Source organism: Triticum urartu, chromosome 3A (assembly GCF_056163025.1).
Source record: "Triticum urartu cultivar PI428250 chromosome 3A, HENAU_Tu73, whole genome shotgun sequence".
NCBI classification, from domain to species: Eukaryota; Viridiplantae; Streptophyta; class Magnoliopsida; order Poales; family Poaceae; genus Triticum; species Triticum urartu.
The window spans coordinates 191,699,160-191,724,140 of NC_141875.1; positions in this window are offsets into that span (position 1 = coordinate 191,699,160).

A 24,981-nucleotide genomic window follows, 5' to 3' on the forward strand; every position below is an offset into this window, starting at 1 on the left:
GCGGTGCGGCCCTCCCGCCGCACCGAAGGATGCTGGGACGAGGCCTACTGCTCGTTCCCTGCCGGGCCGGTGGCGGCGTTGGCGGCAGGCGATGGGGAACGACGAGGGCGTCCACCGACGGGCGCCGTCTGTGCGACGCGGGTGGCAAGAGCAGCCCGGCGCTCGGCGCGAGACCGACGAGCGTCAGCCATGGACATGACGGAAGATCACACGCGAACAGCAGAAGAAAGATTCTGGCGCACCCCTACCTGGCGTGCCAAATGTCGGATTTCAGGTTCCGGCATACCCTTGAGGTTCGAACACTGGGGTGTGCGCGGAGATCTCTCCCCTACAGATCTACGTCCAATCTCCTCGCGTGATCTGAGCTAGAAACAACGAACAACACAAGGGACACGAGGTTTATACTGGTTCGGACCACCGTTGTGGTGTAATACCCTACTCCAGTGTGTGGTGTGGTGGATTGCCTCAGGGGCTGATGATGAACAGTACAAGGGAAGAACAGCCTCGCGAGAGGTGTTCTTGAGCTGGTGCGATGAACTGCTTTGGTGAGTTCAGTCGCCTCTCTCTCTCTCTCTCTGCTGGGGTTCTACCAGATCTCTAGCTGTCTTGGTGAGTCGATCCCCCCTTGACTCTCTTTCTCTAGATGTCTCGATGTCTCACCGTCCCTCGATGTCTCTCCCCTTCTCCCTCTCTCCACTCTGCGGTGGCTAGCTCTATTTATAGAGGCCCTAGGCCTCTCCCCAAATAATGAGCGAGAACGGCGCCAGCAATTGGCCATTTTGAAGGGGACCATCTAGTACAAGTTATCCTGACCAAAGGTGGTCTTCGGCTGCCAAAAGCACTGGTGGTGACGCTGTCTTGGGCTCCACGGTGACCTCCGTCCTGCCGCTCTGTTGGTCTTGGTCTCGTTGCACCGGAACGGTAACGTTTACCCGATGCCTTGGCCTGTGCTTGCCCCCTTTGCACCAAAGGGGAAACAAGGACACTGCGGAGGCCGGCGCCCGTCTGGTCTCGATCGTCATGGCTTACATCACGGGCTCCTTGCGAGGTACCCCTGCCTTGATCTCTCCGCCTCCTCGCGAGCCTGCCTGATGAGGCTGCCTCTGAGGAAGCTTCCTGTCGTCCGCCCCGTGAGGCTTGGCCCCTCGCGAGGGTCTTGAGCTTGAGCTGATGAAGATGGGCCGCGCTAGGCGCCCACTTGAGCCACGTCGCAGGCCGCAGGCAGGCAAGTCTAGGGACCCCCGTTCCCAGAACGCCGACACCATTTACCTCTCGTTTTCCTCTCCCCCACTTCACCCTTGTCATTTTATTCGCCCTCTTTTTCCGTTCCCCTTCTTTTTTTCCAGTTCACCTCTTTTTGCTTGTTTCTTGTTTTCTTGTGTGTTGAATTGCTTGCTTGTCACGATGGCTCAAGATAATACTAAATTGTGTGATTTTTCCAATACCAACAATAATGATTTTACTAGCACTCCGATTGCCCCCTTACCGATGCTGAATCTTGTGAAATTAATGCTGCTTTGCTGAATCTTGTCATGAAAGATCTATTTTCCGACCTTCCTAGTGAAGATGCCGCTACCCATCTAAACAACTTTGTTGATTTATGTGATACGCAAAAGAATAAAGATGTGGATAACGATATTGTTAAACTGAAGCTATTCCCGTTTTCTCTTAGAGATCGTGCTAAAACTTGGTTTTTGTCTTTGCCTAAAATAGTATCGATTCATGGAATAAGTGCAAAGATGATTTTATCTCTAATTATTTTCTCCCGCTAAGATCACCACTCTTAGAAACGATATTATGAATTTTAAGCAACTTTATCATGAACATGTTGCACAAGCTTGGGAGAGGATGAAATTAATTATACGTAATTGCCCTACACATGGTTTGAATCTTTGGATGATTATACAAAATTTTGTGCCGGGTTGAATTTTGCTTCTAGAAATCTTTTAGATTCGGCCGCGGGAGGCACTTTTATGGAAATCACTTTAGGAGAAGCTACTAAACTCCTAGATAATATTATGGTTAATTATTCTCAATGGCATACTGAAAGATCTACTAATAAAAAGGTGCATGCTCTAGAAGAAATCAATGTTTTGAGTGGAAAGATGGATGAACTTATGAAATTGTTTGCTAATAAAAGTGTTTCTTCTGATCCTAATGATATGCATTTGTCTACTTTGATTGAGAATAATAATGAATCTATGGATGTGAATTTTGTTGGTAGGAACAATTTTGATAATAACGCGTATAGAGGTAATTTTAATCCTAGGTCATTTCCTAGTAATTCCTCTAATAATTATGGTAATTCCTACAACAATTCTTATGGAAATTATAATAAGATGCCCTCTGATTTTGAATCTAATATTAAAGAATTTATTAGTTTGCAAAAGAATTTCAATGCTTCGATTGAAGAAAAATTGTCTAAGATTGATGAGTTGGCTAGGAACGTGGATAGAATTTCTCTTGATGTTGATTCTTTGGAACTTAGATCTATTCCACCTAAGCATGATATCGATGAGTCTCTCAAAGCTATGATAATTTCCATTGATGAGTGCAAAGAAAGAACTGCTAGGATGCATGCTAAAAAAGTTTGTTTGGTGAAAGCGTGTTCTTCTTAGTTTCCATGATAATAATGATGAAGATCTAAAAGTTATTGATGTGTCCCCTATTAAATCTTTGTTTTGCAATATGAATCTTGATAATGATGGGACTGGAGATGAGTCAACTTTAGTTAGAAGGCGTCCCAATGATTCGGAGTTTTTAGATCTTGATGCAAAAATTGATAAAAGTGGGATTGGAGAGGTCAAAACTTTACATAGCAATGAACCCACTATCTTGGATTTCAAGGAATTTAATTATTATAATTGTTCTTTAATAGATTAATTTTCCTTGTTGCAATCCGTGCTAAATTCTCCACATGCTTATAGTCAAAATAAAGCTTTTACTAAAAATATCGTTGATGCTTTAATGCAATCTTATGAAGAAAAGCATGAATTGGAAGTTTCTATCCCAAGAAAAATTTATGATGAATGGGAACCTACTATTAAAATGAAAATTAAAGATCATGAATGCTTTGATTTATGTGATTTGGGTGCTAGTGTTTCCACGATTCCTAAAACTTTGTGTGATTTGCTAGGTTTCCGTGAATTTGATGATTGTTCTTTAAACTTGCATCTTGCGGATTCCAGCATTAAGAAACCTATGGGAAGAATTAATGATGTTCTTATTGTTGCAAATAGGAATTATGTGCCCGTAGATTTCATCGTTCTTGATATTGATTGCAATCCTACATGTCCTATTATTCTTGGTAGACCTTTCCTTAGAACGATTTGTGCAATTATTGATATGAAGGAAGGGAATATTAGATTCCAATTTCCGTTAAGGAAGGCAATGGAACACTTTCCTAGAAATAAAATTAAATTACCTTATGAATCTATTATGTTAGCCACTTATGGTTTGCATACCAAAGATGACAATACCTAGATCTATCCTTGCTTTTATGCCTAGCTAGGGGCGTTAAACGGTAGCGCTTGTTGGGAGGCAACCCAATTTTATTTTGTTCTTTGCTTTTTGGTTCTGTTTAGTAATAAATAATTCATCTAGCCTCTGTTTAGATGTGTTTTTGTGCTTTTAATTAGTGTTTGTGCCAAGTAGAACCTTTGGGATGACTTGGGGAAAGTCTTTGCGATCTTTCTGTAAAAAACAGAAACATTAGCATTCACGAGATTTGCTGCCATTTTTTATTGGAGAGTGATAATTAGTTAATTCTTTTTGCAGATGATTAATATATAAATTCATCACGTCCAGAAATTTATTTTAGAATTTTTGGGGTTCCATAAGTATTCGAAACCTACTGATTACTACAGACTGTTCTGTTTTTGACAGATTCTATTTTTCGTGTATTGTTTGCTTATTTTGATGAATCTATGGCTAGTAATAGAGTTTATGAACCATAGAAAAGTTGGAATACAGTATTTTTAACACCCATATAAATAAAGAATGAGTTCGTTACAGTACCTTGAAGTGGTGGTTTCCTTTCTTTTACTAACAGAGCTGACGAGATTTTCTTTTAAGTTTTGTGTTGTGAAGTTTTCAAGTTTTGGGTAAAGATTTGATGGATTATGGAACAAGGAGAGGCAAGAGCCTAAGCTTGGGGATGCCCAAGGCACCCCTAGGTAAAATACAAGTACAACCTAAATTCTAAGCTTGGGGATGCCCCGGAAGGCATCCCCTCTTTCGTCTTTGTCCATCGGTAACTTTACTTGGAGCTATATTTGTATTGCCACATGATATGTGTTTTGCTTGGAGCGTCTTGTATGATTTGAGTATTTGCTTTTTAGTTTACCACAATCATCCTTGCTGTACACACCTTTTGCGAGAGATAGACACATGAATTGGAATTTATTAGAATACTCTATGTGCTTCACTTATACCTTTTGAGCTAGATAATTTTGCTCTAGTGCTTCGCTTATATCTTTTAGAGCACGGTGGTGGTTTTATTTTATAGAAATTATTGATCTCTCATGCTTCACTTATATTATTTTGAGAGTACCTTAGAACAGCATGGCAATTTGCTTTGGTTATGAATTTAGTCCTAATATGATAGGCATCCAAGATCGGTATAATAAAAACTTTCATAAAAAGTGCATTGAGTACTAAGAGAAGTTTGATACTTGATAATTGTTTTGAGATATAAATGTGGTAACATTAAAGTGTGCTAGTTGAGTAGTTGTGAATTTGAGAAATACTTGTGTTGAAGGGTGCAAGTCCAGTAGCATACATGTATGGTGACCGTTGTGTAACAAATTTGAAACATGAGGTGTTATTTGATTGTCTTCCTTATGAGTGGCAGTCGGGGTCGAGCGATGGTCTTTTCCTACCAATCTATCCCCCTAGGAGCATGCACGTAATGCTTGGTTTTTGATGATTTGTAGATTTTTGCAATAAGTATGTGAGTTATTTATGACTAATGTTGAGTCCATGGATTATACGCACTCTCGCCCTTCCATCATTGCTAGCCTCTTCGATACCGTGCATTGCCCTTTCTCACCTTGAGAGTTGGTGCAAACTTCGTCGGTGCATCCAAACCATGTGATATGATACACTCTGTCACACATAAACCTCCTTATATCTTCCTCAGAACAGCCACCATACCTACCTATTATGGCATTTCCATAGCCATTCCGAGATATATTTCCATGCAACTTTCCACCGTTTCGTTTATCATGACACACATCATCATTGTCATATTGCCTTCCATGATCATGTAGTTGACATCGTATTTGTGGCAAAGCCACCGTTCATAATTTTTCATACATGTCACTCTTGATTCATTGCCCTTCCCGGTACACCGCCGGAGGCATTCATATAAAGTCATACTTTGTTCTAGCATCTTGTTGTAATCATTGAGTTGTAAATAAATAGAAGTGTGATGATCATCATTAATAGAGCATTGTCCCAAATAAAAAAAGGACAAATAAAAAAAGAAGGCCCAAAAAAAGGGGCAATGCTACTATCCTTTTTTTCACACTTGTCCTTCAAAGTAGCACCATGATCTTTATGATAGAGAGTCTCTTGTTTTGTCACTTTCATATACTAGTGGGAATTTTTCATTATAGAACTTGGCTTGTATATTCCAACAATGGGCTTCCTCAAATACCCTAGGTCTTCATGAGCAAGCAAGTTGGATGCACACCCACTCAGTTTCTTTTGTTGAGCTTTCATACATTTATAGCTCTTGTGCATCCATTGCATGGCAATCCCTACTCCTTGCATTAACATAAATTGATGGGCATCTCCCTAGCCCATTGATTAGTCGCGTCAATGTGAGACTTTCTCCTTTTTTGTCTTCTCCACATAACCCCCATCATCATATTCTATTCCACCCATAGTGCTATATCCATGGCTCACGCTCATGTATTGCATGAAAGTTGAAAAAAGTTTGAGATTACTAACGTGTGAAATAATTGCTTGGCTTGTCACCAGGGTTGTGCATGATGAGAGCATTCTTGTATGACAAAAATGGAGCATGACAAAACTATATGATTTTGTAGGGATGAACATTCTTTTGCCATGTTATTTTGAGAAGACATAATTGCTTAGTTAGTATGCTTGAAGTATTACTATTTTTATGTCAATATTCAAATTTTGTCTTGAATCTTTCGGATCTGAATATTCATGCCACAATAAAGAGAATTACATTGAGAATTATGTTAGGTAGCATTCCACATCAAAAATTCTATTTTTATCATTTACCTACTCGAGGACAAGCAGGAATTAAGCTTGGGGATGCTTGATACGTCTCCAACGTATCTATAATTTTGATTGTTCCATGCTATTATATTATCTGTTTTGGATGTTAATGGGCTTCATTTTACAATTTTATATTATTTTTCGGACTAACCTATTAACCCAAGGCCCAGTGCAAATTGCTGTTTTTTTTGCCTATTTTAGTGTTTTGCAGAAAAGGAATATCAAACGGAATCCAAACAGAATGAAACCTTCGGGAACATGATTTTTGGAACAAACGTGATCCAGAGGACTTGGAGTGGACGTCAAGAAACGAACGAGGAGTCCACGAGGCAGGGGGCGCGCCTACCCCCCTGGGCGTGCCCTCCCCCTCGTGGCTCAGCCGACCTACTTCTTCCTCCTATATATACTCATATACCCTGAAAACATCCAGGAGCACCACGAAACCCTATTTCCACCACCGCAACCTTCTGTACCCAAGAGATCCCATCTTGGGGCCTTTTACGGAGCTCCGCCGGAGGGGGCATCGATCACGGAGGGCCTCTACATCAACTCCATGGCCCCTCCGATGATGTGTGAGTAGTTTACTTCAGACCTTTGGGTCCATAGTTATTAGCTAGATGGCTTCTTCTCTCTCTTTGAATCTCAATACAAAGTTCTCCTTGATCTTCTTGGAGATCTATTCGATGTAACTCTTTTTGCGGTGTGTTTGTCGAGATCCGATGAATTGTGGGTTTATGTTCAAGTCTATCTATGAACAATATTTTATTCTTCTCTGAAATCTTTTATGCATGATTGGTTATCTTTGCAAGTCTCTTCGAATTATCGGTTTGGTTTGGCCTACTAGATTGATCTTTCTTGCAATGGGAGAAGTGCTTAGCTTTGGGTTCAATCTTGCGGTGCTCGATCCCAGTGACAGAAAGGGAAACGACACGTATTGTATTGTTGCCATCGAGGATAAAAATATGGGGTCTATATCATATTGCTTGAGTTTATCCCTCTACATCATGTCATCTTACCTAATGTGTTACTCTGTTCTTATGAACTTAATACTCTAGATGCATGCTGGATAGCGGTCGATGTGTGGAGTAATAGTAGTAGATGCAGGCAGGAGTCGGTCTACTTGTCGCGGACATGATGCCTATATACATGATCATGCCTAGATATTCTCATAGTTATTCGCTTTTCTATCAATTGCTCGACAGTAATTTGTTCACCCACCGTAATACTTATGCTATCTTGAGAGAAGCCACTAGTGAAACCTATGGCCCCTTGGTCTATTCTCCATCATATTAATCTTCCATCAACAAACTATTTCCATTACCTTTTATTTTGCAATATTTACTTTTACTCTTTATCATAAAAATACCAAAAATATTATCTTATCATCTCTGTTAGATCTCACTGTCATAAGTGACCGTGAAGGGATTGACAGCCCCTTTATCGCGTTGGTTGCGAGGTTCTTATTTGTTTGTGTAGGTACGAGGGACTTGCATGTGGCCTCCTACTGGATTGATACCTTGGTTCTCAAAAACTGAGGGAAATACTTACGCTACTTTGCTGCATCACCCTTTCCTCTTCAAGGGAAAACTCAAGAGGTAGCATGCTCCCACCCACATACTAGTGGAAGCCCCATGCTCCGCGCTGGCGGACGACATAGTCGAGGAGCGGCTATGCCCGTGAAAGAGCAGAAGCACCATGCTCCGCGCTGGTGAATAAACAACTGAAGGCAGCCTAATGGCTGCAGTAACCTCAGGAGAGCCACCAGGCTTGCTGCTCAGCCTCACCACGCCGCTTTCCCCTTGGGAGAGTCACGCGAGGGGGCGGGGCATGGGGGCTACGCTCAGGTCACGCCTGGCGTATGCCACCTCGCTAGGTCCCTCAGATCTAGTCTTCGCGTGCCCCTCCCGAGCGAGAGCCCGACAAGGAAAGGTATGGAAGGTTGTTCGTACGTCAAGGGGGGCCCCTGAGCATCGCGACTCAGGGGCCTAACTGGTCACGTAGCCCCTCACCCCTTGGTCTCATCCTGGTGATCTGGACGCCCCAACGGCGGCTGAAGTATGCGCGGGGCCGGGCCCTACCAACGCAGAACACTAAAGCAAGCGAAAAGGAAGTCGCGAAATCCTAGGAAATTATTAAAAAACATATTGTCTCTTGAAACTCAAAGTACAAGTTTTTACGCCTCCACAAGGCTCGATTAATGTTGTAGGGTTAAAACAGGGTGAAGCATCGCCTTCGAGCCTCTTCTTCAGCCTTGGACACCGTCGTCGCTCGCCTGCGGAGGCCTGTCAACAACAACGCTACCGTCGTCCTTGCCACGAGCCACGATCACGGGGTCGAGGCAAAGGAACTTCTACAGCAGGGCCAACACCAACTTCCATATGGCCTTGGTGGTGGCGTCGTGAAGCTCAGGGGCCATGGGTTCGAGCAGCACGCCAAGGTTGAAGCTGGGGTCCCGAAGGTGGAGGTCGCTGAAGATGTGCGTCGCGGCCAAGGTAAAAAGCGCGGGAGCCTCTCCCTCTACCATGGGGCCCACTCTAACGATGATGCCCTCGAGTGCCGCGTAAGCTTGGGGAGCAGCCCGGCGGGGCCTTCCTCCAAAGTCGCCAGCGGCTTCTAGTACCCTTCCCCATAAAGGTCCTGCAGCGCCGCCCTCGACCTCGACTCGAGGGAGCCGAAGGTGTCGCGCCCTGCGGCTGCCACCTACTCGACCACGGCAAGGGACTTGTCCCTGGCCTCCAGCCCGGCCTTCTCCTCGGAGATGAGCTTGGCGTGGGACGCCTAGGCCACCTCCATCTCCTCCTTCAGCTTCCCCAAGCAGCTCCGCTCTACACCATGTTCCTGGGCTGCCTGGTCCAGTTTGGTGTCGCGGTCGGCGAGCGCAGTCTCCCGGGCCTTCAACTCCTCCTGCTCCTTGAGCCGATGGGTGCGGGCGGCCTGCTCGTCGTGAAGGGCCTTCACCTCGGCCTCCATCGTGCGGCAGCGCTCCTTGGCAGGTGCTGCATCGGTCAGCGCCACATCACGAGCCGATGCAGCCTCGCTGGCCTGCCTCCTGCCCTCTGTGACGGCGACCTCGGCCTGACCCCAGGTCATCCTGACGGATGAGCCGGCCTGAAGCCACCCCGAGATCAGCTCCAAGCGCCCCTGAAAGCACAAGTGCTCCCTGGGTGATTTTGGTAATTAATGTCAACATATCTCTTGTTGGACTAATTTTTTATCTAGTATATTTCAAATAAGTTCAACAGTGGAGTGACATGGACAAGAGGTTGTGGAACCGTTTCAAGATGCTAAGGACAAAGATTGGCAAAAGCTCAAGACTCTACATTTTCATTATAGTGATGCAAGATCACATTGAGTCCTTAGGAAAAGCCAATATTATTAAAAGGGGATGAGGTGTTGCTTAATGGCTTGCTTGCTCAAAATGCTTAGTGATATGCTCCAAAAGCCATCAACCATTTTATCATTTCCACATATGTCCCAAACCTAAAGTCAAACTCGGCCCCACCAATTTGATCTATCCGGTGCCACCGAGTTCATTTGACAAAGCCACTTCCAGAAACCCTAATTAGTTCGGTCTCACCGATGGGATCTCGGTCTCATCGAGATGGGCTTGCAAACTCTCTGTTGCCGGTTGCAATTATTTTGGTCCCACCGAAATATGCAGTCGGTCCCACGGAGTTTGCTTGACCAACTCTCTGTTTGCTTATTACCAAATTGGTCTCACCGAGTTTGTGTAATCAGTCAAACCGAGTTTAGGTTTTACCCAAACCCTAGAACAATCGGTCCCATCGAGTAGATCATGTCGGTACCACAAAAAACTCTAACGTTTACATTTTGAACCATATCGGTCTGACCGAGTTTCACTATTCAGTCCCACCGAGTTTGGTAAATTGTGTGTAATAGCTATATTTTGTGTGGAGGCTATATATACCCCTCCACCCTTCCTCCATTCATGGAGAGAGCAATCAGAACGTGCCTACACTTCCAGCATTCATTTTCTGAGAGAGAACCACCTACTCATGTGTTGAGACCAAGACATTCCAATCCAACCACAAGAATCTTGATCTCTTGCCTTCCCCAAGTTGCTTTCCACTCAAATCATATTTCCACCATATCCAAATCTATGAGAGAGAGTTGAGTGTTGGGGAGACTATAATTTGAAGCACAAGAGCAAGGAGTTCATCATCAACACACCGTCTATTACCTTTTGGAGAGTGGTGTCTCCTAGATTGGTTAGGTGTCACTTGGGAGCCTCCGTCAAGATTGTGGAGTTGAACCAAGGAGTTTGTAAGGGCAAGGAGATCGCCTACTTCGTGATGATCTACCCAAGTGAGGGAAGTCCTTCATGGGCGATGGCCATGGTGGGATAGACAAGGTTGCTTCTTTGTGGACCCTTCATGGGTGGAGCCCTCCATGGACTCCCGCAGCCGTTACCCTTCGTCGGTTGAAGTCTCCACCAACGTGGATGTATGATAGCACCACCTATCGGAACCACGCCAAAAATCTCCGTGTCTCCAGTTGCATTCGCACACCCCTATCCCATCCCTTTACTTTCTTGCAATTTGCATGCTTTACTCTCCGCTACTCATATACTCTTTGTCGGCGTTCTGGGAACGGGGGTCCCCAGACTTGCCTGCCTGCGGCCCGCGGCGTGGCTGAGCCAGCAGGCCATACAGCCCATCTTCACCAACAAAGCACCCAAGACCCTCGCGAGGGGCCAAGCCTCGCGAGGCGGACGATGCAAGACCTCCTATGGAGTGGCCTAGCCAGGCAGGCTCACGAGGAGCGGAGATATCAAGGCGAGGTGAACCTCATGAGGTTCTCGTGACGTGAGCCATGACGATCGACACCAGGCGGGCGCCAGCGCGCACAGCGTCATTGTTTCCTCTTTGGTGCAAAGGGGGCAAGCGCAGCCGCGAAGTACCAAGGCCTCGGGCAAAGGTTGCCATTTCGGTGCAAGAAGACCAAGACCGAGGACTGCAAGACGGAGGTCATCGTGGAGCCTAGAATGGCGTCACCACCAGAACTTTGTGCAGGCGAAGACTACTTTTGTCAGGATAGCTTGTACTAGCTATCCCCCTTCAAATTAGCCCGCCATTGCTGGCTCCCTTCCCGCTCAATATTTGGGAAGAGGACCAGGGCCTCTATAAATAGGACTAGCCACCACAGTGGAGGGGGAGGGGAGCTCGAGGGACAAACTGACCTTAGCTGAAGAGAGACACACGCGAGTTCATACGCACAAGAACACCTCAACCTCGGGAGGTCGTTCTTCCCTTGTACTGGTTATCAGCCCAAGAGGCAATCCACCACCACCACACTGGAGTAGGGTATTACACCACAACGGTGGCCCGAACCAGTATAAACCCCGTGTCTTTCTGTGTTGTGAGTTCGTCGAGTTCGTCCGCAAGATCCTAGCGAGCTAGAGCGTAGATCGGTTGGAGGGAAAGACTTCACGCGCACTCCAGTGTTTGAACCTTAAGGGTTTGTCAGGACCCCATACCCCGACATTTGGCGCGCCAGGTAGGGGTGCGCCGTAGCTTCCCTTCCATCAGTTTGTCGCTCCGTCGCTCCGTCTTCTCCATATCGGACGCTCACCGCGCTCGAGCTGAGCATCGGGCCGCGCTCACTGCCCGCGTCGCTCAGACGGCTCCCAACGGCGGGCCGCCTCGTTGTTCTCCGTCCCCCGCCGCCAACGCTGCCACCGGCCCGGTGGGAAACAAGCAGCAAGCGTCCTCGCAACATCCTACAGTGCGGCAGGACGGCCGCACTGCTACTCCATCATTCACCCTTGCTGGTTCTTCGTCTCACACGCACCACGCTCCCATGGAGGCACGGGCCGCGCTCATCGCGGCGAATGAGCTCCTGCGTTACCGCCCTGTCGACGACGTCTATGAGGAGTGGCTCGACCGCGTCGCCGAGCTCGTCCGTGCCGCAGGGGGCTCTCTGGCGCCGTCCCACTCTCTGCCTCCCCCTCAGCAGGCCGCGGGCGACAGGGCTCACAGTGCGCCTCCACCACCTCGACCCCAAGACGGTGCCTTGGCGCCAAGGCGTGCACCTCCGCGGCGTGATCCGCCGCGCTTGGCGCCCCCCCGTGAAGAAAGGAGCTGCCAAGAAATCCCGCAGCCGCGAGAAGCTGCGCCAGCGCTCTCCGTGCCACCTCGTCAAGACCGCCTGCCGCCTGTGGTGGCACAGCGCGGACCCCACCAAGACCAAGCTCCGCCCCCAAAGCGGGCCCCGGTGACCATGGCAGGCTGCCGCGCCTTCACCCCTGAGTTGCGCAGCGTTGCCTGGCCAGACAAATTCAAGCCAGATCTGCCTCCTCGGTACAACGGCACCGCCGACCCCGCGGAGTTCCTGCAGCTCTATGAGTTGAGCATCGAAGCGGCCAACAGCGACGAAAAAGTCATGGCGAACTGGTTTCCCATGGCTCTCAAGGATGGGGCCCTCTCCTGGCTCCTGAACCTGCAGCACAGCTCGATCTCCTCCTGGGACGAGATGCGCGACCGCTTCGTCACCAACTTCCAGGGCACTCGAGATCGCCCACCGGTCGCGGGCGACCTACGCCGCATCAAGCAACAGCCAGGAGAGACCCTCCAGAAGTACATCCTGCGTTTCAACAGCACCCGCCTCAAGATTCCCAAGGTCTCAGACGAGGCCATCATCTCCGCGTTTTCTGACGGCGTTCGCGATGTCAAGATGAAGGAAGAGCTGGCAATCCATGAGGAGCTTTGCACATCTCAGGAGTTGTTCAACCTGGCGACCAGGTGCGCAAGAGCTGAGGAGGGGCGCCTCTCTCTCCTTGAGCTGCCAGCTGCAGGAGTAGAGGAAAAGAAGGCCAAGGCCAAGGACGTGAAGCGCAAGGAGGCAGTAGTGCTCGCAGCAGAGCCCAACACCAAGCGAGGCAGAGATCAGCCCGAGTCATCCAAGAACGGCCGCCCATTATGCGCCTTCCACAACCTGAACACCCACAACACCAGCGACTATCAAGAGCTCATAGCCATTCGGGAAGGGCGCTTCGGCCGACGCCCAGAGTGCAACGACCGGGGCTACGGCCGCGGAGGAGGACACGGAGGCGGACGCTGGGACGACCGTGGCCCGTGCCAGTAGTGGCATGACCGGCCTCGTGAGGACCGCTGGCAGGACCAGCCTCGCGAGGGCACCTGGAGGGATCCGCCTCGTGAGGATCGCCCCCAGGGCAACGCTGGTCTTCCCCCGTTGCCGTTGCCAAGGAGGAACAATGACCACCACCAGGACGAGGGGGCTGGGGGCTTCCAAGAGCCGCGTGCAGTCGCTTGCATCTTGGGCGGCGCTTAGGCCCCAGCCTCTCAGCGCATCTTCAAACAGTTCGCTCGCGAGGTGAATGCGGCGCTTTCCAAGCTCGAGGCCACGCGCCCGCTCCGGTGGTCCCAATGCGCCATCACCTTCAGCTCGGCCGACCAGCTCAAGTGCGCAGCCACCGCTGGCACACTCCCTATGTTGTGCTCCCCAGTCATCAGCAATGTGCAAGTCACCAAGACTCTCATCGATGGCGGCGCAGGGCTCAACGTCCTATCCGCCGACACATTCGACAACCTCCAAGTGCCCTATGAGCAGCTCCAGCCAACCAAGCCTTTCTCAGGAGTGACTGACGGTTCCACCACAGCAATAGGGCAAGTCCGCTTGCCTGTCACCTTTCGGGAGCGCAAGAATTACCGCACCGAGCTCATCGACTTCGACGTTGCGCACATCCATCTGCCATACAATGCCATCCTTGGGTATCCAGCCCTGGCCAAGTTCATGGCAGTCACTCACCATAGCTACAACATTCTCAAGATGCCAGGAAGCGGGGGGATCATCAAGGTCCCATGTGAAGAAAGGGATGCAGTGTGCTCCCTTGAGCGCGCCTTCCAAGCGGCGGCAATCGACAACCCTGATAGCAGGACTGAAGGCCCTCCGGAGACCATCCCCAAGAAGAAGTTGCCGCGCTGAGCAGGACCCCAAGAAGATGGCGTTGCATCAGGAGCCTCGTCAGGATCGGCGCCCGCTCCAGGGGCGCCTCCCTCCACCGCATAGGAAAGCGCGCCCAGCGCCCTCCTCAGGCAAGGCTCGGGGGCTCTCTTTTGGAGGGCCTTAGACCTTGTCGATCTCACGAGGGAGGTGCTTGGGCACCACTTGGAAGTGTGCTTCACGGCACGTGTCCCTCAGCAGAGCAGGGGCGAGGAATGCCCACCACCCAGGAGTTCATCACCAAGACCACCCAAGAGCTACAAGATGCAAGAGCCATGCGTGGCGACAGTCGTTCATAGAGTGTGGCTCACCACCCAGGCGAGGGTGCTGAGCTGCGCGCCTGCGTTGACATCCCAGGGCTCAACAGGGCCGCATCTCAGGAACACTTCTGGCCATCACGCGTGGGCCGCTGTGAGGGTCCACCACACAGCTTCGTTCGCATGCCCTTCGGCCTACCGAGCATGGCGTCGGCCCATCGGCGCAATATGCGGCAAGTCCAGGCGGCTCAGGAGGCCAGGTTCCATGTCGTTCGGGAGGAGATGGCGGCGGCCTTCAGGGAACCTCCTGAGCCCCTAGAGCCTCCCGAGGCTCAGGGTCCCGGTGGCTCATGAGGAGTCATTCCTTCGATGCATGGCTTCAGCTGCACCAGCTCTAGTTTGTCTACAGACCCAGGTGACATCTTCCAAGTTCATTTAAGCTGGGAGCGCCCCTCGGGCCGCACTATTCCCAGGCCACGTGGGTCCGTCCCTATGGCATGTATCCCTTTTTCTTATGTTCCTAATTTTACCTCGCTGGGGGCGCCCCTCGGGCCGCATTATCCCCACGCTGCTCGGGCCAGACCCAGTGGCATGTACCTTCCTGCATTTATCTCAGGCAATCTGCTCTTTATGCTTAACCTGCCAACTGCCATCACCTGCTCGATCATCACCCCCTCAGGGCCCCTACACAGGCACGACGCTGGTGCATGGGTCCGTCCCTGCCACGACCGACAAATCTGAGTGGTCGACTCTGGCTCGCGGCACGCGCCAAGCACGTCACCTCACCAGGCCCTCAGTGTCGTCACTTCATCCGGACCCACCAGTGGCAGGCAGGCGGCAGTAACGAAAAATTGTGTTTCTCCTTATGCCTGTTCATAGGAACTCCGCAGGAGAGATAGCAGGCGGCACCACGAGTCTCCTTTCCTCTCGTGTGACTCACTTGCGCGTTAAAGGGGGCGCTCCTGAGCATCGCGGCTCAGGAGCTCTTACTGGCTCTCCAGCCCTCACCCCCTGGCCTTGACCACGGCATCGCGACCTGGCATACCAGCAGCGACTGAGCTCGCTCGAGGGCCGGGACCTGAGGACGTAGAGCATTAAGAGGAGCTCGGTAGAAGGAAAACTCGCACGGGACGGCCTCGCTATATCGCGTAAATTGGCGCGCAGCCCTAGCGCAACGTCAGGAATCACCACGAATTCATCAAGATAAGTCTCGCCCTCAGATCAGCAAAATATTCGGGCCTAATAGTCACTCACACCATGCTGCAACCCCATTGCGGCCAAGTCAGCCTCCTTTCTTCCCTTGCCATGGCCGCTTGGGCGCTAAGGGGGACCTCCTGAGCATCGCGCCTCAGGGGCTCTTACTGGACCTCGGGCCGCGCACCTCCTGGCCTTGACCATGGGATCACGACCTGGCATACCAGCGACGGCTGTAGCCACCTTGGGACCGGGACCCATCAGCGTAGAGTAACAAGCTATCGCAAGGAAAGAAAGGGGAGGCCGAGCCTTAACGGGACGCGCTTTCGTCAAATTTTCATAACAAGGAAAATAGGTACAAAGGCATTGCAAATCCTTACATGCCCCCACGGGGTGATTCATGATCCTTCACAGGAAACAAAAGCTGATGCTAAGGGGGGATCCTATCTACATCCTCCCGTGGCGTACGCCATCATCAATAGTGGGCCACGGGAGGCCGGCGCCAACCCCATCCAGATCAGCGATGGCGGCGGCCGGACACTGCAACCTTGCCCTGGGCACGGCAAGAGCTCGGGGGGACGTAGCTGTCATCGCTCGTCTCCGGAGTCTCGTAGAGCTCAGGAGAGTTGCTGGACTCCCAAGGGTTGCTGCTGCTGGAGTAGTCGCGGGCGGAGCGCGCATCAGCCTCACGCTCTTCTCCGAAGCAGCACTCTAGGCGGCGGCCCTCAGCGTCGAATACCTTGAAGAGAAGCGTGGAGGCGCCGTCGTACTCGAAGTGGATCGCTAGGGCACCCCTCGCGCAACAGATCCATGCAATCTCGCCCCAGCCGTGAGTCATGAAGATTTTGCCAACGGGGACCGCTTCGATCTTCGCTCTGATCACCGAAGCGCCACAATCGGCATGCTGCAGCCAGAGCTCGAGAGGCCCCCTTGGCGGCATCACGTCGGACAAGAACCGTGGGAAGCGGATCCAGGAGTTTGGAGGCGTCGGCGTCCACAGCACCATCTCGCGCGAGGAGTCCGCCGCGTGGACGCCCCGCATCGCCGAGGCGCGGCGACCCCGGGGGCGCTGTGGGTAACGCTGTGGGTAACGCTTGGGCGTACAGGGGTAGTGGGTACCCCAGTGGAGGCCGCTCGCACAAAGGCCTTGCCACCACCTGCATCACCGCCTCATCACGGCGATGGATCGGCCTCTTCTTCGGTGGGAGCGGCTCCGGGGCATCCCGGTGGGCTTTCCCCTTCTCCTCAGCAGAGAATCTTCTGATGGGTGCCATTGGAGCAAGCAGCGGAGCGAGAAGGACGAAGCAAGCAAGGAAGAGATGGGCGATGGGGGCTCCGCCCCCCTCCCCATTTATAGCAAGAGAAGGCCAACCGGCATCTCCCACGATCACAGGTAATGATGGTTTCCCTTGCATGTCGCAGGGACTTGTCAAGTCGTGCAGTCGTCGAAGCAGCGTTGGGAAGCAGAGGCTTCGGGGGCCCGCGGTGCTTCGAGCTTGACCCTTAGCTTCACCGCGAAGCCAAGCCCGCGCGCACCTTGTGCCCGGGGGCTACTGTCGGCGTTCTGGGAACGGGGGTCCCCAGACTTGCCTGCCTACGGCCCGCGGCGTGGCTGAGGCAGCAGGCCGTACGACCCATCTTCACCAACAAAGCACCCAAGACCCTCGCGAGGGGCCAAGCCTCATGAGGCGGACGATGCAAGACCTCCTCTGGAGTGGCCTAGCCAGGCAGGCTCACGAGGAGCGGAGATATCAAGGCGAGGCGAACCTCACAAGGTTCTCGTGACGTGAGCCGTGACGATCGACACCAGGCGGGTGCCAGGCAGGCGCCAGCGCGGACAGCGTCCTTGTTTCCTCTTTGGTGCAAAGGGGGCAAGCGCAGCCACGGAGTACCAAGGCCTCAGGCAAAGGTTGCCATTTCGGTGCAACAAGACCAAGACCGAGGAATGCAAGACGGAGGTCATCGTGGAGCCCAGAACAGCGTCACCACTAGAACTTTGTGCAGGCGAAGACTACTTTTGTCAGGATAGCTTGTACTAGTTGTCCCCCTTCAAATTAACCCGCCATTGTTGGCTCCCTTCCCGCTTGATATTTGGGAAGTGGACCAGCGCCTCTATAAATAGGACTAGCCACCACAGTGGAGTGGGAGGGGAGCTCGAGGGACGAACTGACCTTAGCTGAAGAGAGACACACGCGAGTTCATACGCACAAGAACACCTCAACCTCAGGAGGCCGTTCTTCCCTTGTACTGTTTATCAGGCCAAGAGGCAATCCACCACCACCACCACACTATAGTAGGGTATTACACCACAACGGTGGCCCAAACCAGTATAAACCCCGTGTCTTTCTGTGTTGTGAGTTCGTCGAGTTCGTCCACAAGATCCTAGCGAGCTAGAGCGTAGATCGGTTGGAGGGAAAGACTTCGCGCGCACCCAAGTGTTCTAACCTTAAGGGTTTGCCGGGACCCCATACCCCGACACTCTTGACATGCTTGCTTGAAATGTATTGTGAATGTTTAAACTTGTGCTAGAACTCCACCTTAACTTGAAGAACTTAAAAACTGCTACTTTTCTTTGTTGAGGGTTGTAGGATCTAGAAGTAGATGTGTCTAGAGGAGGGTGATTAGACACATAATGCTCAAGTTGCAATTTTTAAGCTTTTTCGGTTTAAGTGGAGTTTAGGCACAATTTCAATACACTCAATACATATCAAGCAAGCATGCAAAGAGTATATGAGCAGCGGAATGTAAAGCATGCAACTTGCAAGAATGTAAAGGGAAGGGTTTGGAGAGATCAAACGCAATTGGAGACACGGATGTTTTTCCCGTGGTTCGGATAGGTGGTGCTATCCTACATCCACGTTGATGGAGACTTCAACCCACGAAGGGTAACGGTTGCGCGAGTCCACACAGGGCTCCACCCAAGGGTAACGGTTGCGCGAGTCCACACAGGGCTCCACCCACGAAGGGTCCACGAAGAAGCAACCACCCACAAAGGGTCCACGAAGAAGCAACCTTGTCTATCCCACCATGGCCATCGCCCACACAGGACTTGCCTCACTAGCGGAAGATCTTCACGAAGTAGGCAATCTCCTTGCCCTTACAAACTCCTTGGTTCAACTCCACAATCTTGTCGGAGGCTCCCAAGTGACACCTAGCCAATCTAGGAGACACCACTCTCCAAGAAGTAACAAATGGTGTGTAGGTAATGAACTCCTTGCTCTTGTGCTTCAAATGATAGTCTCCCCAACACTCAACTCTCTCTCATAGGATTTCGATTTGGTGGAATGAAGGTTTGAGTGGAAAGCAACTTGGGAAGGCTAGAGATCAAGATTCATATGGTAGGAATGGAATATCTTGGTCTCAACACATGAGTAGGTGGTTCTCTCTCAGAACATATGAGTTGGAATGGTGTGTGTGTTCTGATGGCTCTCTCATCGAATGAGGAGGAGGTGGAGGGGTATATATAGCCTCCACACAAAATCCAACCGTTACACAGTTTTCCAATCTCGGTGGGACCGAATCATAAACTCGGTCGGACCAAAAATGTAAACCTAGTGATCGTTAGAGATTTCGGTGGGACCGACTGGATCAACTCGGTGGGACCGATGTGCTAGGGTTAGGGTAAATCCAAAACTCGGTTTGACCGATTACTCAAACTCGGTGGGACCGATTTGGGTAATAAGTGAAACTGAGATTTGGCCAAGCAAACTCGGTGGAACCGATTGCATATCTCGGTGGGACCGAGAATATTGCAATGGGTAACAGAGAGTTTGCAAGCCCATCTCGGTGAGACCGAGATCCCATCGGTGAGACCGAACTGATTAGGGTTTGGCAGGGGCTTATGACAAGTGAAACTCGGTGGCGCCGGATAGGAAGAATCGGTAGGACCGAGTTTGGCTTAGGGTTTAGGTCATATGTGGAAGTGGGAAAGTAGCTGAGGATTTTGGAGCATATCATTAAGCACATGAAGCAAGAGGCCCATTAAGCAACACCTCATCCCTCCTTGATAGTATTGGCTTTTCCTAAAGACTCAATGTGATCTTGGATCACTAAAATATAAAATGAAGAGTCTTGACCTTGAAGCTTTAGCCAATCCTTTGTCCTTAGCATCTTGAAGGAGTTCCCACAACATTTAGTCCATGCCACTCCATTGTTGAACTTATCTGAAACATGCTAGATCGAAATGTTAGTCCAACAAGAGATATGTTGTCATCAATTATCAAAACCACCTAGGGAGCACTTGTGCTTTGAATCTCCCCCTTTTTGGTAATTGATGGCAACATACATCAAAGCTTCAGATAAAGATATAAAGAACAGCAAGTAAAGCTTTGGAAGAACATGTAACAAGCATAGACTCCCCCTACATGTATGCACTCATGTAAATATGAAATATAGAGACATGTGAGAGAGCATAACCATGACAGAGTAGGCAATGTGTTACATGCATCTTGGCCATATGCATCAGAGCAAAGGATTATCAAGGAGAATACCTTCATGCTCATGAGTCCTTCTTGCAAACAGTATGTACATAAGCAAGAACTCCTCATACTCATGATTTTGATGCATATACTTACCTTGTGGTCTTGAGTTGGCTTAGGATGGAATGAACCTGCACAAACAAGGTTAGATAACACAGGTGCATCCACTAGCCAGAGCAAATAAAAGAAACCACAAGAATACCAATACTGGGATGACATGTAGAGAGTGAGTACAAGGTACCACATTGAATTCAACATGTCCCCAAGAATAAAGATATGCAATGAATTTGACTGATTTCTTTCCCTTAGGTGTCTTGCTCCCCCTGAATCGTACATGGGATATTGGGAGAAGATAGGAAACAGAAAATCAGAGCTGAAAGATGTGAATAGAACTTAATTCAAATGAGTTCATATGAACATGTCTTTCCCCCAAAAAGACATGCGGCATCTCTCCTCTTGAACATCAAGCATTTGGGATCCTTGAGTATTCTCTCCCCCTTGGAGATTTCTTTCTCCCCCTTAATATATGGGATCCTTGAGTATTCTCTCCCCCTGATGATAAGCTTTTATGTGATCTCTCTCTCCCCCTTTGACATCAATTTCCAAGAAGGTTTTTCCTAGAATCCGTCGAATAGGTTTGGTCCTTGAGATTCAGCATAAAGCAGTGAATAAAACTGTGATGCTTGTAGAGGACAAGATTCATTGAGTGGAGCTGGATGAGAGGAAATATAGAGTATGTGGCAAGCTGTTTTTTCGGTTGTGAAATCGGTGGCACCGAGTGGCATGTTTCGGTAGTACCGAAGGGATTCGATTGGACCGAAAATGGCAATTCGGTGAAACCGAGTTCATCACAGAGAAAAACACTTGTCACCTCAGCTCACTAGTCAAGTAAGATCTCACAAAGATTTGCAATGAATTAGCTGAAAGATTTGCAAGGAATTTGATGCAGAACAAAAACCAAAAAGAAAAGAGTGAAAGTTTCTAGATGAAGTCTTTTTTGTTTGAAAAAGAAGGAAACAAATATGCAAGAGACAAATGCAATAACTCAGAAAAGAGCACAGGAGAACTTCATCTAGAATTGGGCGGTGACATAGTCACCTATGTTAGAGTATATTGACTTAGGAGTCAAGTGAGGACACTTGATCATAGGTCATACTCATCGTTTAAGCTCAAAATGGGGTTACCATTTTTCGTTTAAGCATCTTGATGTATTCACATCTTGTTGAGTTGCTTTGACTCATGTCTTGGAGTAAGGCTTCTCTAAGATGGAATAACATACCTTGGGTGGTGGTGTGGTTCTTGCTCATGTAGTTGAACTTGTGTGGGTGCTCAAGGTTGATGTAGTTCATCAAGAGTTGGGAGCACCACTTGGAGTTTGAGTTCATCTACCTACATGGGTTAGTTCTTGCAAGGAAGAGCACTTGTGTATCCAAAAATGACAATCAACATAGAATTTGTCAAAGGATATGTTTGAGTGGTTTTGTGCTTCCCTGTCTTCAACCACTATTGTGTAGAGTCTTGGTGATGTAGAGATTGCTCAAGATATGAGTGAGTCGCAATCTCATGGAATTAGATTTAACCAAGCACCTACATGGGTTAGACAACATGCAAGGTGCAAATATATCCAAGACATAAGATAGTTATCATAAGAGATATATCATGGATTAGTCATAAGCTCATGTCTTGCATGTATCCAATGGAGTTTCTACTCCAAGTTCGAAGCATCAATGATGTTCAATTCTCCTCTCAACCTGCAAAACACTTTCTCATCAAGTGGTTTAGTAAATATATCCGCTAATTGCTTGTCGGTGCGAACATGCTTAAGATTGATGTCACCCTTAGCAATATGATCTCGAATGAAATGATGACGAACTTCAATATGCTTATTTCGAGAATGTTGTACAGGATTATGACCAATTTTGATAGCACTTTCATTGTCACAAAGCAGTGGAACATGTTTCACATAAATCCCATAATATTTAAGAGTTTGGGTCATCCAAAGTAATTGAGCACAACATGAACCAGCGGCAATGTATTCCGCTTCGGCGGTGGATAAGGATACCGAGTTTTGTTTCTTGGAAGACCAAGACACAAGAGATCTACCAAGAAATTGACAAGTACCCGAAGTGGACTTTCTATCAACCTTGTCTCCGGCATAATCCGAGTCGGAATAGCCAACAAGATCGAAAGAAGACCTCTTAGGATACCAAATGCCAAAATTTGGTGTATGGATTAAATATCTCACTATCCTTTTCACAGCCTTAAGATGACAATCTTTAGGAGCATCTTGATATCGTGCACACATGCACACACTTAGCATAATATTGGGACGTGAAGCACATAGGTATAACAATGAACCAATCATAGAGCGATAAACCTTTTGATTAACCGGTTCACCATCTTTGGTCAAATCATTAAGTCCACTATTAGGCATGGGTGTAGACATACCTTTGCATTCTTGCATATTGAACTTCTTGAATAAGTCCTTGGTGTACTTTGTTTGAGAGACAAATGTACCTTCCTTAGTTTGCTTGATTTGCAACCCGAGAAAGAATTTGAGTTCACTCATCATAGACATCTCAAACTTCTCTGACATTAGCTTTCCAAACTTTTCACTAAAGAGAGGGTTAGTTGAACCAAATATGATATCATCAACATAAATTTGGCATACAAATAGTTCTCCATTAACCCTTTTAGTAAAAAGAGTAGAATCAATTTTACCAATTTCAAAACCACTTGTAGTAAGGAACTTGGTCAAGCATTTATACCATGCTCTAGGAGCTTGTTTAAGACCATAAAGAGCTTTGTGAAGTTTGTAAACATGATTTGGTTTCTTAGGATTGACAAAGCCGGGAGGTTGTTTGACATAAACTTCCTCCTCTATTTCACCATTTAGAAAAGCACTTTTAATGTCCATTTGGTACAAGGTGATATTATGGTGATTAGCATAGGCAAGCAAGATGCGAATGGACTCAAATCTAGCAACAGGAGCATACGTCTCACCATAGTCCATACCTTCGACTTGTGTGTACCCTTGGGCGACGAGACGTGCTTTGTTGCGAACCACTTGTCCATCTTCATCTTGCTTGTTGCGAAACACCCATTTGGTACCGATGATGTTGTGGTTGTTTTCGGGCTTCTCAACCAATGTCCAAACTTGGTTTCTCTCAAAATTATGTAGCTCTTCATGCATAGCGTTTATCCAATCCGGATCTTCCAATGCTTCTTCAACCTTCATAGGTTCAATGCTAGAGATGAATGAATAGTTTTCACAAAAGTTAGCTAAATGAGTTTTTGAGCGAGTGATTCTCCCGGTTTGTATATCATTGAGGATTTGCTCGACGGGATGATCTTTGGCAATTCTTGCTCGAACTCGTGAGAGCTTTTGCTTGGGTCTTCGTTGAACATCTTCTTCATCTTGTTCTTCTTCTTGGCCTTCTTCATTGTTGACGTCGTCGTTCTCTTGTCGTGGTGGAGAAGGAGGTTGTTGATGTTCATCTTGACATACTTCCTCGTTTTCTTCATCTTGGTGTGTCCCACTTGTGGATGCTTCCGTGTCGATTCTTGGTTCACCATGTCGTGAAGTAGAAGCTTCCACTTGAATGGATGAAGTACTCTCCTTCACCTCCGTTGGACGAATTTTGCCAATGGACAAGTCTTGAATTGCTTCTGAAGGGTCTTTGTCTCCTACATCAATTGGCAGTTGCTCTACTTGCGAGCCATTAGATTCATCAAACTTCACATCTACCGTCTCTTCAACCTTTCGGGTGAAATTGTTGTAGACACGGTAAGTGTGAGAGTTTGAGCCATAACCAAGTAGAAAACCTTCATGAGATTTAGGAGCAAACTTTGAAAGACGATGCTTATCAAGACTGTAGCACTTTGAGCCGAATACTCGAAAATATCCAACTTGGGGTTTGTTACCGGTGAGAAGCTCGTATGCCGTCTTGCCGAGTAGCTTGTGAAGATATAAGCGATTTGTTGCGTGACAAGCTGTCTCAACCGCTTCTGCCCAAAAGTGCTTTGGCGTCTTGTATTCATCAAGCATCGTTCTTGCCATTTCGATGAGCGTCCGGTTCTTCCTCTCAACAACTCCATTTTGTTGAGGTGTGTACGTAGCCGAGAACTTGTGTGAAATCCCTTCTTCGTCAAGAAAGGTGTCCACATTTGCGTTCTTGAACTCCGTTCCATTGTCACTCCGAACCTTCTTGATCTTCACATCAAACTGATTTTGGGCCTTCCTAGCGAAGTTTCTGAAGATCTTCTGGACCTGCGACTTGTCATTAAGAAAGAACACCCACGTAAATCTTGAAAAATCATCAACTATAACTAGACCAAAAGAATTTCCACCGAGACTCTTGTAGGCGTTGGGACCAAAAAGATCCATGTGAAGTAGCTCGAGTGGCCTCCTTGTGGTCATGATGTTCTTCACGGGATGTCTTCCTCCAACCTGTTTACCTGCTTGACAAGCACTACAAAGTCTATCCTTATCAAATATGACATCGTTAACTCCAAGGATATGATTTCCTTTAATAAGCTTGTCAAGGTTTCTCATGCCAACGTGACCTAGTCGTCTATGCCACAACCAACCTTTTGAGGATTTAGCAACAAAGCAAGTTTTAGGTTGTGCCTTTTTAGAGAAATCGATAATGTAAAGATCACCTCTACGCATACCCGTAAAGACCATTTTATGATTGTCTTGACGAAATACTTGGCAATCTACCTCAGTAAATAGGACATTCAAACCGAAATTAGCAAGTCTAGATACTGAAAGTAAGTTGTAGCCAAGAGATTCAACGAGCATGACATTTTGAATG